The 16930-nt window shown below is 51.4% G+C and overlaps 2 non-coding genes across 2 annotated transcripts; both read right to left on the bottom strand.

The window, feature by feature from the left end:
• Window positions 1-12584: 12584 nt before the first annotated feature.
• On the bottom strand, window positions 12585-12657 carry trnat-ugu (transfer RNA threonine (anticodon UGU)). Its single transcript has one exon. It is a non-coding gene; the product is annotated as a tRNA-Thr (tRNA).
• Window positions 12658-15725: 3068 nt separating this feature from the next.
• On the bottom strand, window positions 15726-15798 carry trnat-ugu (transfer RNA threonine (anticodon UGU)). Its single transcript has one exon. It is a non-coding gene; the product is annotated as a tRNA-Thr (tRNA).
• Window positions 15799-16930: the final 1132 nt, after the last annotated feature.

The raw sequence follows: 16930 nt of genomic DNA, 5'->3' as shown, positions 1-16930 counted from the left end.
CTATCAAAACCTTTCATCATTTTAAAGACCTCTATTAGGTCACCCCTCAGCCTTCTTATTTCAAGAGAAAAGAGACCCAGCCTGTTCATCCTTTCCTGATATGTACACCCTCGCATTTCTGGTATCATCATTGTAATGTATGTACCTTTAAGGGGGAGAACTACTTTTTACAGCTCCTGTATCCTGTAGTACCGGCAGTGACCACACCTGTATATAAACCCTGAGTAGTGATCTGTACAGTCAGTTGCAGTTTGAACCCTCATTCAGTAAACACCTGTTGATCGTTCCCTGCAGTCTTTGTCTAATTATTGAAGGACACAACATTAAGATACACGGATCTAACATTGGCGACGAGCAGATTCGAACCTACCTGCAACTCTGAATCACCTCCCAGGGATTCGCTCCTGGAAAACAGTGGAAGGAGGTTGAGTCCAGAAGCACGGGCGTCGGCCACGGGCAACCGCCCAGTCATCCAGCGGAGATTTGAGCATCGCAGGGGAGGCTGTCGAGAGCCAGGCTTGGCTTTCCAGTCACGGTGGTCCAGCGAGGCGGGCTGGCAACAGGTACTGCGCAGACCCTTCCCGGACAGCGGTGGTTAGAGCCGACCGAGCGCCACAGAAAAAGGCCGAGCAGCGTCGATGGGGGAGAGAGAGAGGGCAGAGCGCACAGGGCGCAGCGGGTGTTCAGGACCGAGCGGCGTCAACCGGGGAGAGAGACGAGAGAGAGCAGAGCGCAGCCGGTGATCAAGGGCCGAGCAGCGTCAACGGGGTAGAGAGGCGTGCAGGAAAACGCGAGGCGCTGCCATTGCCACGAGGACCGCAGAGAGCGGCATTGGCAGCAGCGCAGGAGCAGCGCACGAAACCCACAGGGCATCGCCATTTGCCACGAGGACCACCGAGAGCGGCGTTGGCAGCAGCGCGGGAGACACCAATTTAAGCCGCAGCGGGGAAGAAAGGAAAGCACGGGAGACGCCATTTTAAGCCGCAGCGGGGAAGAAAGAAAAGCGCGGGAGACGCCATTTTAAGCCAGTCTAACCACACCCAAAAATGCCGAAGAGTGGTAGTATCACAGCGTTTGACAATGAAGTCGAAGATTGGACGACATATGTCGAACGCATAGAAGTATACTGCAAGGCGAATGAAGTGCCAGATGACAAGAAAGTGCTGGTATTGTTGAGTTCAATTGGTGCAAAAACATATGGCTTACTACGAAACCTAGTAACCCCAGAGAAGCCAGTAAAAAAGGATTTTGAAAACATAGTGTCAATCCTACAGGACCACTTAAACCCCACACCGCTGCTGATAGCAGAAAGATTTAAGTTTCACAAAAGGAACCAGCATAAAGATGAAAGTAATGCTGAGTATTTAACAGAACTGCGCAAGCTATCGAAACACTGCCAGTTTGGAACGGGACTAGCAGATACTTTAAGGGACAAGTTTGTGTGTGGGCTTCAAAGTGAAGGAACCCAGAAACGGCTTCTATCAGAAAAGGATCTTACGCTGGACAAGGCTTTCAGCATGGCAGTATCACACGAAGCAGCAACACGGGGCGCTGCAGAGATACAACGGAGACCGCAAGAATATGGCACAAATGAAATGTCATACAGAACAGTGAAGTGCTATCGCTGCAGCAGAACAACACACGACCATAATGATTGCTGGTTCAAGGACAAAGTGTACAGACAGTGTGGAAAATTAGGACACATAGCAAGAGTCTGCAGGTCGGGAAAGAAAACCAGCAGCAAGAAAACTCCACAGGAGAAGTACAAGAAGGTACATAAGGTGACGGAGAGTAGTTCAGACGAACAGAAGAGTGATACAGACTCCGGAAGCAAGGAGCTGGGTTGTCTGAAACTACATAATGTGATCAAAACGGAGGATCACCAAACTATCTGGGTCACGCTCAAGATAGCAGGAGTCCAAGTGAAAATGGAATTGGACACAGGATCAGCCCTAACAGTCATAAACCGAAGGGACTACAAGCGGCTATTCTCACGTATACCCTTGAGAGATACAGAGATTGTCTTGAAGACGTACACGGGGCAAAAAGTCTACCCCAAAGGAAAAATAAGGGTGAACATTATATATAACGGCAAGGAAACACCAAAAATGCACCTATATGTATTGCCAGATTGAGGACCACCACTACTAGGACGTGAATGGATCCGGAAGATACAGCTAGATTGGCATTCCATACGACTGTAGATGCCAAAAAGGATGACGACGTCACACCTGGACGACTGTCAAAAATGCTAACTGACGCACAAGAAGTGTTCCAGCAGGGACTCGGAACACTAAAAGGCATAACAGTGATGATCAAAATAGAGGAAAATGCAAGCCCAAAGTTTTTTAAGGCCAGACCGGTACATTATGCGATCCGCCCAGCCGTCGAAGCAGAGCTGGAAGGTTTGGAACGTTCAGAAGTACTGTCCAAAGTGGACTGGAGTGAGTGGGCTGCACCCATTGTTCCTGTAATGAAGAGGTCGTTGAGTAATACGCCTGGGGAACCAAAGAAGGTTCGCATCTGTGGGGACTTTAAGGTGACAGTGAACCCAGTCCTTCACACGGTACAATATCCGCTTCCGCGGATTGAAGATATTTTCGCCTCGCTATCTGGAGGGCAACGCTTCACTAAGATCGATCTGGCCCAGGCGTACCTGCAAATGGAGGTAGTGTGGGGGACTACGTTCTCCCGCGTAAAGAAATAGGCAACACAGCGAGCTACAAGAAATAGGTCTTTACTCCAACTCTCACAATACAGTACTGAATTCGTGAAGCCTGCGAACCTGTGATGACTCACGGATTGGTCACCTGCTGAAACCTGATTGGTTTTCCTTCTCTCAGCAGCAGGCAAGTCTGAACGTGCCTTATTCCTGTCAGCTTGCAACTGTCTTGCGGGGGGAGGGGAATACAGCAGTTAAAAGGGGATTATACAGGTTTATCTACATACACACAGTGTTTCCCCAATGTGGCAACGCCACAAACGCCCCCCCAGAATCCTCGTTAACTGTAAATGTCAGTCTCTGCGGAGGTTTGACCAAGCGGCCGTAGCGGCTGTAGTAGCCATCTGGCATGTGAGGACGGCTGTCTGGGAGGTAGGCCGGTTGGGTCGTCGGCTGGTCTGGCGGCTGGTCTGCCGGTGGGCTGGCTGGACGGGCTGCCAGCGAAGGTGGGGCGGCGGCCGGGAAGTAAGGTTCTGGCGTGTCTTGGTCCTCTTGTGGGGCCGCCGCCAACGCGAGAGGTCTGCCCCGCCGTGGGGGAAGCGCCGGCCGAAACGGGACGCTGAGGTCCAGGTGCACCGGTTTGAGGCGGTCTACTGAAATAAGGTCCGGCTTCCCGCCGACGTCGATAAGAAAAGCTTTGTCCCCCGTCTCCAATACTGGGAAGGGGCCGGTGTATGGTGCCTGCAGCGGGCCTCTTGCGCGTCCCGGCGCACGAAGACGAACTCCACATGTCGTAGGTCTCGAGGCACGTAGGATGGCTGCGGGCCGTGTTGCGAAGTGGGCACTGGACGGAATTGCTGGGCCGCGTCCTGGTGCAGGGAAAGCTGTCTGGCGGCCGACCACGGCTCCGTTGTCAGGGGGAGGAAGTCGCCTGGTACTCTGAGCGGTTGGCCGTAGACCATCTCGGCCGCAGAGGCGCGGAGGTCCTCTTTGGGCGCGGTACGCAATCCCAGGAGAACCCAGGGTAGTTTGTCGATCCAGCTGGTGTCAACCAGGCTGGCGCGGAGGGAGGCTTTCAAAGAACGATGAAAGCGCTCGCAGAGCCCGTTGGCCTGCGGGTGGTAGGCTGTTGTCCTGTGCAACTTGGTGCCGAGGCCGGCGATGATGGCATTCCAAAAGTGGGGGGTGAACTGGGGGCCTCTGTCCGAGGATATGTCGGTCGGCACGCCGAACCGGGCCACCCATGTCGAGACGAATGCTCGCGCGACGTCGGTCGTAGTGGTGGAGGCGAGGGGAACCACCTTGGGCCATCTGGTGGTGCGGTCGACGATCGTGAGCAGGTGTGTAAAACCGTGCGACGGCAGCAAGGGGCCTACCAGATCGACGTGGACGTGGTCGAAACGCCTCTCGGGCACCGGGAAACACTCCAATGGCGCCTTGGTGTGCTGCTGGACCTTAGCGCGCTGACACGGCACGCATGTGTTGGTCCAGTCTCTCACATCCTTGTGGAGTCCAGGCCAGACGAACTTGGCGGACATAAGTTTCTGAAATGCACGCATCCCTGGATGTGAGAGGCCGTGGATGATGTTGAAAACTCGCTTGCGCCAGGCAGATGGAACGACCGGCCTAGATGAGGGGACTGAGACGTCGCACAGGAGGGTTGTGCCGGCTGCGTGGAAGTGGATGTCGGCCAGGGTGAGGCTGGTAGTTGACGTCCTGAGGGCCTGGATCTCCGCGTCGGCAGCCTGGTCTCTCGCCATACTGGCGTAGTCGACGCCCAGGTGCACTGCGTGGAGCGAGGGTCTTGAGAGGCAGTCAGCCACCAAATTGTCCTTGCCGGCGACGTGGCGGATGTCCGTGGTGAACTCCGAGATGAAGTTGAGTTGGCGCTGTTGGCGCGTGGACTTTGGCCACTTTGGTTACTTTGGCCATGGCGAAAGTGAGCGGCTTGTGGTCCACGAATGCGGTGAACGGCCGGCCTTCCAGAAGGAAACGGAAGTGTCGGATTGCCAGGAACAGGGCCAGGAGCTGTCTGTCGAACGTGCTGTAAGCCTGCTCGTTCTTGCACAGCTGTCGGCTGAAAAATGCCAGTGGCTGCCACGCGCCTTCGACCCACTGTTGCTGGACGGCGCCGACGGCGTAATCCGAGGCGTCCGTGGTGAGGGCGGTCTTGGCGCCTGGGATGGGGTGGGCCAGTAGTGTGGCGTTGGCCAAGGCGCTTTTGGTCTGGTGGAAGGCTGTCGCCATCTCGCTGGACCAGGTGAGTTGCTCTTTGCCTGTTTTGCCCCTGGTGGCTTCGTAGAGGGGGCGCATGAGTGCGGCGGCCTTGGGCACGAACCGGTGATAGAAATTGACCATCCCCAAAAATTCCTGCAGCGCCTTAACCGAGGTGGGCTGGGGAAAGTCCGCCACCGCCTGCACCTTGGAAGGTAGGGGAATGGCTCCCCTTGGCGAGATTCTGTGGCCGAGAAAGTCAATTTGAGCTGCTCCGAACTGGCATTTGGCCGGGTTGACGATTAGCCCGTGTTGGCTGAGGCGCTGGAAAAGGGAGCGCAAATGCGCGATGTGCTCGGCCTTGCTGGTACTGGCCACGAGGATATCGTCCAGATAGACGAACAGGAAGCTCAGGTCCCGTAGGACGGAGTCCATGAGCCGTTGGAAGGCCTGTGCGGCGTTCTTGAGCCCGAAGGGCATGCGCAGGAACTCGAACAGTCCGAAGGGGGTGATGACCGCCGTCTTCTGGACGTCTGCGTGGTGGACGGGGACCTGATGGTAGCTGCGAATCAGTTCGACCTTAGAAAAGACGGACTTTCCTGCTAGGTGTGCCGAGAAGCCTTGGATGTGCGGAATGGGGTATCTATCGGGCGTGGTGGCATCGTTGAGCCGTCTGTAGTCACCGCAGGGGCGCCAGCCACCGCCCGGCTTGGGCACAATGTGGAGGGGGGACGACCAAGGGCTGTTCGAGCGGTGGATGATGCCCAGTTTTTCCATCGTGGCGAATTCTTCCTTGGCCACTGCCATCTTGGCTGGGTCCAGGCGTCTGGCTCGAGCGAACACTGGTGGTCCCGTAGTGGCGATGTGGTGCTCGACCCCATGCTTGGCTGCCGCGGCTGAGAAGGTCGGTTGTGTGAGCCTCGGGAAATCTGCGAGTAGGCGGGCGTAGTCGTCATGCACCGGGGCGGAGCAGGACCCGACGAGGGCCGGGCTGTTGCTCTGCTGGCAGGCCAGTGAAGCGAAAGTTGCTGCGTCGATCAGGCGCCTGTCACGGACGTCGACCAGGAGTCCGTGGGTGCAAAGAAAATCGGCGCCCAGCAAAGGATGTGCCACTGAGGCCGTCACGAAATCCCACGTAAATCGCTGGCCGTTGAAACAAACCTCGGCCCGTCACTTTCCGAAAGTAGCGATGGCTGCGCCATTTGCCGCCACGAGGGGTGGGCCGCTGCGGCCTGCCTGGATGTCGAGCTGGGAGGCAGGAATTATGCTGCATTGGGCTCCGGTGTCGCAAAGGAATCTGCGCCCTGAAAGAGAGTCGGTTATGTACAGCAGTTTACCTGCGGTGCCGATGGCCATCGTGGCGGCGGGGGTGCGGTCGAGCAGGCCTAGGCGCCGGCGCGGGACTGGTGCGTTGGGCCGGGCGGCCATCTTGGTTTGATCGAAAGAGCAGGGTGCTCTGCAGCGTTGGGCCTTGTGGCCGAAACGCGCGTGGTAGTAGCATAGTTCTGCGGCCTGGCGTGGCGGCGCACGCTCGGTGGTGTCGGGGAGCCTCGCGGCTGCACAGCCGAGTTGGGCGACGGCGAAAACTTTGTCCGCGGTGGCTGCCAGTTGTACGCAGTCCGTGATCGGGGACCCCGCGAGGGCAGTCTGTACCTGCTGAGGAAGCAGGCTGAGGAAAAGGGCCCGAAACAAAAAGCACTGCGGTTCAGAGCCCAGGAGCGCAAGCATCCGGCTCATCAACTGGGTCGGGGTAGATTCGCCGAGGCCTGGTAGTGAGAGAAACCTGCGGGCCCTCTCCTCCTTAGACAGGCCGTAAGCCTGCAGCAAGCGGTCCTTAATGGTTGAGTACTTGCCGGTCTGTGGTGGGTTCCCCAGCAGGTCGAGAACTTCGGTGGCGGTGGAGCTTGCTAGTGCTGAGACTACGTGGAGGAACCTTTCTTCATCGTCTTGAACCCTGCGAAGGGTGAATTGGGCCTCCGAGTGCGCGAACCAAGCTGGTGCTTGGTGTTCCCAGAAGGTGGGGAGCTTCAAGGACGCGGCGCCAGCCGACATCAGGCTGCTGCTGGTTGCCATCGGGTCATTGCTGGCCTCTGTAAGGCTGCGTGAGTCGGGGGCTTCGGCCGCCGACATTCGGGGTCACCAATGTGGGGGACTACGATCTCCCGCGTAAAGAAATAGGCAACACAGCGAGCTACAAGAAATAGGTCTTTACTCCAACTCTCACAATACAGTACTGAATTCGTGAAGCCCGCGAACCTGTGATGACTCACGGATTGGTCACCTGCTGGAACCTGATTGGTTTTCCTTCTATCAGCAGCAGGCAAGTCTGAACGTGCCTTATTCCTCTCAGCTTGCAACTGTCTTGCGGGGGGAGGGGAATACAGCAGTTAAAAGGGGATTATACAGGTTTATCTACATACACACAGTGTTTCCCCAATGTGGCAACGCCACAGTAGAAGAAGCCTCGAAACAGTACCTCATGATCAACACTCATAAAGGTCTCTACCAATACAATCGGCTGGTGTTCGGGGTAGCATCAGCTCCGGCTATTTGGCAAAGGGCAATGGAACAAGTCCTGCAAGGGATTCCAGGGACCCAGTGTTATTTGGACGACATCCTGGTCACGGGCGAAAATGACAGTGATCACCTCGCCAACCTGGAGCAGGTGCTCACTAGATTGCAGGAATATGGGCTCCGAGCTAATCGCCACAAATGCGAGTTTTTCCAGAAGCAGATCTCGTATTGTGGCCATGTTATTGATAAAGAGGGGTTGCATAAGTCCCTGGAAAAGATTGAAGCAGTAGTCAAGGCTCCAGCACCGGAAAATGTGTCACAACTGAGGTCGTTCCTCAGGCTGGTGAACTACTACCATAAGTTCTTGCCGAATTTGTCTACTGTACTACACCCACTGAACACCCTACTGCAAACGGGGGTACCATGGAAGTGGAGTGACGAATGTAAATGAGCTTTCCAGAAGAGCAAAGCATTGATCACATCAAAAGAGGTGTTGGCTCATTTCAACCCAGCACTACCAATTCAGTTGGCGTGTGATGCATCACCCTATGGCATTGGAGCGGTGCTGTCGCACAAATTCCCGGACGGCTCGGAGAGGCCAGTAGCCTTTGCGTCTCGGTCACTAACCTCAGCCGAGCGTAACTACGCCCAGATTGACAGGGAGGCCCTCAGCCTAGTGTGGGGAGTGATAAAGTTCAATCACTATCTGCACGGGCAGAAGTTTACCTTGCTGACTGACCACCAACCACTTGTCTCCATCTTTAATCCAAAGAAGGGTGTTCCAGTGATGACTGCGCAACGGCTACAAAGATGGTTCCTTTTTCTAGGGGCGCACCAATATGAAATTGAGTATAAGGGCACAAAACAGCATGGAAACGCTGATGGGCTATCACGCCTGCCACTGCCTACTGCGGAGGAAGCACCAGCAGTGGATCCTGTCGAAATATTTCATTCGACTATAATTGAATGCTTGCCAGTAACTAACGCTGGTATAGAGAAGGAGACCCGAAATGACCCGACACTGTCTCGGGTATATGATTTGATGGTGAAGGGATGGCCAGCACATGGCGACTCACTGTTGCCAGCATTCTCATCCAGAAGAGAGCAGCTGTCAGTATGCCAGGGGACCTTGATGTGTGGATCCCGAGTAGTAATTCCTCCCAAGTTAAGGGAGAGAGTGCTCAATGAGCTTCACGAATGTCATCTGGGAGGGATGAAAATGAAAAGCCTTGCTAGGGCTTATGTGTGGTGGCCGGGGATCGATCAGCAAATCGAGGACCTGACAAAGAGCTGCTCAGGATGCCAGAAGGTCCAAAATGCACCACCACATGCCCCTCTACACCCATGGGAGTGGCCCTCATCTCCATGGCAACGGGTGCATATTGATTTTGCTGGTCCATTCATGGACTCAATGTTTTTAATAGCCGTGGATGTGCACTCGAAATGGCCTGAGGTGATCAAAATGTCCTCCACCACCACGGAGAAAACTATTGCAGTCCTACGGACCATTTTTGCCAGGAACGGCTTGCCAGAGCAGATTTGCTCTGATAACGGACCACAGTTTGTGTCCGAAGAGTTTCGAAGATTTATGAAAAGGAATGGGGTAAGGCATTACACATCCGCCCCGTATCATCCAGCCACAAATGGATTGGCTGAGAGGTTTGTACAAACCTTTAAAAAAGCAGTAAAGGCCATGTGCGATGACGACATTCCACAGCAGCATAAGGTGGACAATTTCCTGTTAGCCTACAGAAATGCGACACATGCAGTCACCAAACAGGCCCCGGCCATAATGTTTTTTCACCGAAGGTTGAGATCTCGTCTGGATTTGCTCAGACCAAATGTACGAAGAGATGTTGAGAATAAGCAATTCCAGCACATCAATGAGAAACCGACAAGGAGCTTCAATGTAGGGCAACCAGTCTTGGCCCGCGACTACCGAACAGAGAAATGGCAACCAGGAACGATATGCACACGGCAGGGGCCACTAATGTACACAGTGGATGTTGGGGAGAACATTGTGAGACGCCATGTTGACCAGATCCTAGAGTCACAGGAACGAGTCAACACCATCTTTCGGCCATACGTACCTGGTGAGGAACCCGACGTACAGGTCGCATCTACCTCAGAAACAATAGCATTGGAAGCTGATGAATCAACTGACGACAGGGTGTTAGAATCGCCTCCACACCAAGAGCGAGACACTCGCGAAAGGTGCTATCCAGAAAGAATCAGGAAGCCTCCCCAAAGACTGAATTTATAAATAGACTATTTTCAGTTAATGTTGCATGTTAAAAGTGTTAATTGTAATTAGTTTCATATTTAATTGTTAAATGAGTGTTATGGTACTGTTAATCTAAAAGGGGAGGAATTGTAATGTATGTACCTTTAAGGGGGAGAACTACTTTTTACAGCTCCTGTATCCTGTAGTACCGGCAGTGACCACACCTGTATATAAACCTGAGTAGTGATCTGTAGAGTTAGTTGCAGTTTGAACCCTCATTCAGTAAACACCTGTTGATCGTTCCCTGCAGTCTGTTGTCTGATTATTGAAGGACAACAACATTAAGCTACACGGATCTAACAATCCTTGTAAATCTTCTCTGCACCCTCTCCAGTGCCTCGATGTCCTTTGTATAATACGGCCACCAGAACTGTACGTAGTTCTCCAAGTGTGGTCTAACCAAGGTTCGATACAGGTTTAGTATAACTTCCTACTTTTCAATTCTATCCCTCTAGAAATAAACCCTAGTGCTTGGTTTGCTTTTTTATGGCCTTGCTAACCTGCGTCGCAACTTTTAGTGATTTGTGTATTTGTACTCCGAGATCCCTTTGTTCCTCTACCCCACCCAGACTCGCACCCTCCAAGTGATAAGTGACCTCCCTATTCTTCCTACCAAAGTGTAACACCTCACATTTATCTGTGTTGAACTTCATTTGTCAATTATATGCCCGTTCTGCAAGTTAATTAATGTCCTCCTGTAACTTGTTGCAGTCCTCCTCAGTATTGATTATCTCTCTCCGCAATTTGGTGTCATCCGCAAATTTAGAAATTTCCCGCCCCACCCCCTCCACATCCTCCCCTTCCCTCTCGCTCCCACCCCTCTCCCCTGCCCTCCCTCTCCCGCCTCTCACCCTCCCCTCAATCTCCGGCCTCTCCCCTCCCCTCCCCCCACTCCTGCTCACACCCCCCACCCACTCTCACCCCCTCCCTCCCTCTCCCGCCCCTCACCCTCGCCCTCCCTCTCCCACCTCTCCCCCTCCCCTCCCTCTACTTCCCTCCCGCCACTCCCCCCCCAGCCCCCCATCCACTCTCACCCACCTCCCTCCCTCTCCCGCCCCTCCCCATCTCGCCCTCTCCCTCTCTCACCCCCTCCCTCCCTCTCAAGCCCCTCGCCCTCTCCCTCTCTCACCCAGCCCCCCTCACTCTCTCCCTTCCCTCCTGCTCCCACCCCTCCCCCTCCAACTACCACCCCTCTCCCACCCCTCCCCCTCCCGCCCCTCCCTCTCTCTCCCACCCCTCCCCCTTCCCTTCACATTTATCCACATTATATTCCATCTGCCATGTTCTCACCCACTCACTGAGCCTGTCGAGATCCCCTTGAAGCCTCTTCACATCCTCTTCACAACTGACACTGCCACCTAGCTTTGTATCATCAGCAAATTTTGAAATGTTACATTTAGTCCCCTCATCCAAATCATTGATATAGATTGTGAATAGCTGGGGCCCAAGCACCGATCATTGGGGTACCCCACTAGTCACATCCTGCCATCCTGAAAAAGTCTCGTTTATCCCTACACTTTGTTTTCTGTCTGTTAACCAATTCTCAATCCATGCTAGTATATTACCCCCAATCCCATGGGCCCTAATGTTGTTCACCAACCTCTTGTGTGGGACCTTATCGAAGGCCTTCTGAAAATCCAAATACACCACATCTACCGGTTCCCCTTTGACTACTCCACTAGTTACATCCTCAAAGAACTCCAATAGGTTTGTCAAACAGGATTTCCCTTTCATAAATCCATGTTGACTGTGCCCAATCTTACTATTAGTTTCTAAGTGCCCAGTTATTGCATCCTTTATAATAGATTCCAGCATTTTCCCAACTACTGATGTGAGGCTAACAGGTCTGTAGTTCCCCGTTTTCTCTCTCCCTCCTTTCTTAAATAGCGGGGTTACATTTGCTGTCCTCCAATCTGCAGGAACCGTTCCAGAATCTATAGAATTTTGGAAGATGACAACCAGTGCGTCCACTATCCCAATGGCCACCTCTTTCAAAACCCTAGGATGTAGGTCATCCGGTCCTTGGGATTTGTCGACTTTTAGTCCCATTAATTTTGCTAGTACTGTTTTTTTAGTAATAATAATAATTTCTTTAAGAACATAAGAAAGAGCAGCAGGAGTCGGCCACTCGGCCCCTCGAGCCTGCTCCGCCATTCAATAAGATCATGGCTGATCATCGACCTCAACTCCACTTTCCCGCCCGATCTCCATATCCCTTAATTCCCCATGAGTCCAAAATTCTAGCGAACTCAGCCTTGAATATTCTCAAAGACTCAGCATCCACAGCCCTCTGGGGCAGAGAATTCCAAAGATTCACAACCCTCTGAGTGAAGAAATTCCTCCTCATCTCGGTCTTAAATGGCCGACCCCTTATCCTGAGACTGTGACCCCTGGTTCTAGACACTCCAGCCAGGGGGAAACAACCTCTCAGTATCTTGTATGTTTCAATGAGATCACCTCTCATTCTTCTAAACTCCAGAGAGTATCGGCCCATTCTACACTATCTCTCCTCATAGGACAGCCCTCTCATCCCAGGAATCAATCTAGGCAGGAAATGTGAAATATCAGGATATATTGGTGGGTCTGAGATTTGATATCATGGAATCGAAGAATGGTTACAGCACAGAAGGAGGCCATTCGGCCCGTCGAGCCCGTGCCAGCTCTCTGCAAGAGCACTTCAGCTAGTCCCACTCCCCCGCCCTTTCCCCGTCGCCCTGACAATATTGATCCTTCAGGTGCTTATCCAATTCTCTTTTGAAAGCCACGGTTGAATCTGCTTGGTCACAAACTGGGGCTGGAAAGTGAAACTGCTGAGGGCTGTGTTTAAAGTGCGGAGTGAATTGTTCTGGTTGATGTGTCGACAGTGTCGTTAATTGACGGTGAATTTAGAAACAGAAGTCAAAATTGAGTAGGCCCCAGTGAGATTTGAACTCACGACCCCTGGTTTACAAGACCAGTGCTCTAACCCCTGAGCTATGGAGCCACCTGTATTTTAATTACCTATTTTAATCTTACTATTGTTAACAAGGAGGTGGGGCCCAAACAAACATTCACAATGGTTCATCCCTGAACATTCACAGAATGATACAGCACACAAGGAGGCCATTCGGCCCACCGTGCCTGTGCCGGCTCTTTGAAAGATTCTGTCCAATTAGTCCCACTCCCCCCTGCTCTTTCCCCGTAGCCCTGCGAATGTTTCCACTTCAAGTGTATCTCCCATTCCCCCTTTTCAAAGTTGCTGCTAAACTCAGGAATTCAGGAGAAACTTCTTGACCCAGAGAGTGGTGAGAATGTGGAACTCGCTCCCACAGGGCCTGGTTTGAGACGAGTAGCTGAGATGCATTTACACAGGATTCCATCGGATATACGGCACAGAAAGAGGCCATTCGGCCCAACCAGTCCATGCCGGTGTTTATGCTCCACTCGAGCCTCCTCCCGTCTTTCCTCATCTAAATCTATCAGCGTAACCCTCGATTCCCTTCTCCCTCATCTCCTTGTCCAGCCTCCCCTTAAATACATCGATACTATTCGCTTCAACCACTCCCTGTGGCAGCGAGTTCCACATTCTCACCACTCTCTGGGTAAAGAAGTTTCTCCTGAATTCCCATTGGATTTCTTGGTGACGATCTTATATTGATGGCCTCTAGTTATGCTCTTCCCCACAAGTGGAAACACTCTCTCTGTATCCACTCTATCAAAACTTTTCATCATTTTAAAGACCTCTATTAGGTCACCCCTCAGCCTTCTTATTTCAAGAGAAAAGAGACCCAGCCTGTTCATCCTTTCCTGATATGTACACCCTCGCATTTCTGGTATCATCCTTGTAAATCTTCTCTGTACCCTCTCCAGTGCCTGTATGTCCTTTCTTTAATATGGCGACCAGAACTGTACGCAGTACTCCAAGTGTGGTCTAACCAAGGTTCGAAGTTTCGATAACTTCCCTACTTTTCAATTCTATCCCTCTAGAAATAAACCCTAGTGCTTGGTTTGCTTTTTTGTGGCCTTGCTAACCTGTGTCGCAACTTTTAGTGATTTGTGTATTTGTTCTCCGAGATCCCTTTGTTCCTCGACCCCACCCAGACTCGCACCCTCCAAGTGATAAGTGACCTCCCTGTTCTTCCTACCAAAATGTAATACCTCACATTTATCTGTGTTGAACTTCATTTGTCAATTATATGCCCATTCTGCAAGTTAATTAATGTCCTCCTGTAACTTGTTGCAGTCCTCCTCATTATTGACTATCTCTCGCCGCAATTTGGTGTCATCCGCAAATTTAGAAATTTCCCGTCCATCCCCCTCCCTCCACCTCCTCCCCTTCCCTCTCTCTCCCACTCCTCTCCCTTGCCCTCCCTCTCCCGCCCCTCCCCCTTCCCTTCACATTTATCCACAATATATTCCATCTGCCATGTTCTCGCCCACTCACTGAGCCTGTCGAGATCCCCTTGAAGCCTCTTCACATCCTCTTCACAACTGACACTGCCACCTAGCTTTGTGTCATCAGCAAATTTGGAAATGTTACATTTAGTCCCCTCATCCAAATCATCGATATAGATTGTGAATAGCTAGGGCCCAAGTACCAATCCTTGCGGTACCCCACTAGTCACATCCTGCCATCCTGAAAAAGACCCGTTTATCCCTACTCTTTGTTTTCTGTCTGTTAACCAATTCTCAATCCATGCTAGTATATTACCTCCAATTCCATGTGCCCAATTTTGTTCACCAACCTCTTGTGTGGGACCTTATCGAAGGCCTTCTGAAAATCCAGATACACCACATCTATTGCTCCCCTTTGTCTACTCCACTAGTTACATCCTCAAAAAACTCCAATAGGTTTGTCAAACAGGATTTCCCTTTCATAAATCCATGCTGACTCTGCCCAATCTTACTATTAGTTTCTAAGTGCCCAGTTATTGCATCCTTTATAATAGATTCCAGCATTTTCCCCAACTACTGATGTGAGGCTAACAGGTCTGTAGTTCCCCGTTTTCTCTCTCCCTCCTTTCTTAAATAGCGGGGTTACATTTGCTGTCCTCCAATCTGCAGGAACCGTTCCAGAATCTATAGAATTTTGGAAGATGACAACCAATGCGTCCACTATCCCAATGGCCACCTCTTTCAAAACCCTAAGAAGTAGGTCATCTGGTCCTTGGGATTTGTCGACTTTTAGTCCCATTAATTTTGCTAGTACTGTTTTTTTAGAAATAATAATAATTTCTTTAAGAATATAAGAAAGAGGAGCAGGAGTCAGCCACACGGCCCCTCGAGCCTGCTCCGCCATTCAATAAGATCATGGCTGATCATCGACCTCAACTCCACTTTCCCGCCCGATCTCCATATCCCTTAATTCCCAATGAGTCCAAAATTCTATCGATCGCAGCCTTGAATATTCTCAAAGACTCAGCATCCACAGCCCTCTGGGGCAGAGAATTCCAAAGATTCACAACCCTCTGAGTGAAGAAATTCCTCCTCATCTCGGTCTTAAATGGCCGACCCCTTATCCTGAGACTGTGACCCCTAGTTCTAGACTCTCCAGCCAGGGGGAAACAGTCTCTCAGCATCTACCCTGTCAATCCCCTTCAGAATCTTGTATGTTTCAATGAGATCACCTCTCATTCTTCTAAACTCCAGAGAGTATCGGCCCATTCTACACAATCTCTCCTCATAGGACAGCCCTCTCATCCCAGGAATCAATCTAGGCAGGAAATGTGAAATATCAGGATATATTGGTGGGTCTGAGATTTGATATCATGGAATCGAAGAATGGTTACAGCACAGAAGGAGGCCATTCGGCCCGTCGAGCCCGTGCCGGCTCTCTGCAAGAGCACTTCAGCTAGTCCCACTCCCCCACCCTTTTCCCGTAGCCCTGACAATATTGATCCTTCAGGTACTTATCCAATTCCCTTTTGAAAGCCGCGATTGAATCTGTTTGGTCCCAAACTGGGGCTGGTAAGTGAAACTGCTGAGGGATGTGTTTAAAGTGCGGAGTGAACCGGTCTGGTTGGTGGTGTTGCTGATTGATGGTGAATTTAGAAACAGAAGTCAAAATTGAGAAGGCCCCAGTGAGATTTGAACTCACGACCCCTGGTTTACAAGACCAGTGCTCTAACCCCTGAGCTATGGAGCCACCTGCATTTTAATTACCTATTTTAATCTTACTATTGTTAACAAGGAGGTGGGGCCCAAACAAACATTCACAATGGTCCATCCCTGAACAATCACAGAATGATACAGCAAACAAGGAGGCCATTCGGCCCACCGTGCCTGTGCCTTTGAATCTTTGAAAGATTCTGCCCAATTAGTCCCACTCCCCCCTGCTCTTTCCCCGTAGCCCTGCGAATGTTCCCACTTCAAGTTTATCTCCCATTCCCCCTTTTCAAAGTTGCTGCTAAACTAAGGAATTCAGGAGAAACTTCTTGACCCAGAGAGTGGTGAGAATGTGGAACTCGCTCCCACAGGGCCTGGTTTGAGACGAGTAGCTGAGATGCATTTACACAGGATTCCATCGGATATATGGCACAGAAAGAGGCCATTCGGCCCAACCAGTCCACGCCGGCGTTTATGCTCCACTCGAGCCTCCTCCCGTCTTTCCTCATCTAAATCTATCAGCGTAACCCTCGATTCCCTTCTCCCTCATCTCCTTGTCCAGCCTCCCCTTAAATGCATCGATACTATTCGCTTCAACCACTCCCTGTGGCAGCGAGTTCCACATTCTCACCACTCTCTGGGTAAAGAAGTTTCTCCTGAATTCCCTATTGGATTTCTTGGTGACGATCTTATATTGATGGCCTCTAGTTATGCTCTTCCCCACAAGTGGAAACATTCTCTCTGTATCCACTCTATCAAAACCTTTCATCATTTTAAAGACCTCTATTAGGTCACCCCTCAGCCTTCTTATTTCAAGAGAAAAGAGACCCAGCCTGTTCATCCTTTCCTGATATGTATACCCTCGCATTTCTGGTATCATCCTTGTAAATCTTCTCTGCACCCTCTCCAGTGCCTCGATATCCTATTTATAATATGGCGACCAGAACTGTACGCAGTACTCCAAGTGTGGTCTAACCAAGGTTCGATGTTTCGATAACTTCCCTACTTTTCAATTCTATCCCTCTAGAAATAAACCCTAGTGCTTGGTTTGCTTTTTTTGTGGCCTTGCTAACCTGCGTCGCAACTTTTAGTGATTTGTGTATTTGTTCTCCGAGATCCTTTTGTTCCTCTACCCCACCTAGACTCGCAACCTCCAAGTGATAAGTGACCTC

Source organism: Somniosus microcephalus, unplaced genomic scaffold (genome assembly GCF_052327205.1).
Source record: "Somniosus microcephalus isolate GS21.2 unplaced genomic scaffold, FLI_Smic_1.0 unresolved_chr2, whole genome shotgun sequence".
Taxonomy (NCBI): domain Eukaryota; kingdom Metazoa; phylum Chordata; class Chondrichthyes; order Squaliformes; family Somniosidae; genus Somniosus; species Somniosus microcephalus.
Note: the sequence above shows the minus strand (reverse complement) of the source record. Positions and strands in the feature narration are given on the sequence as shown.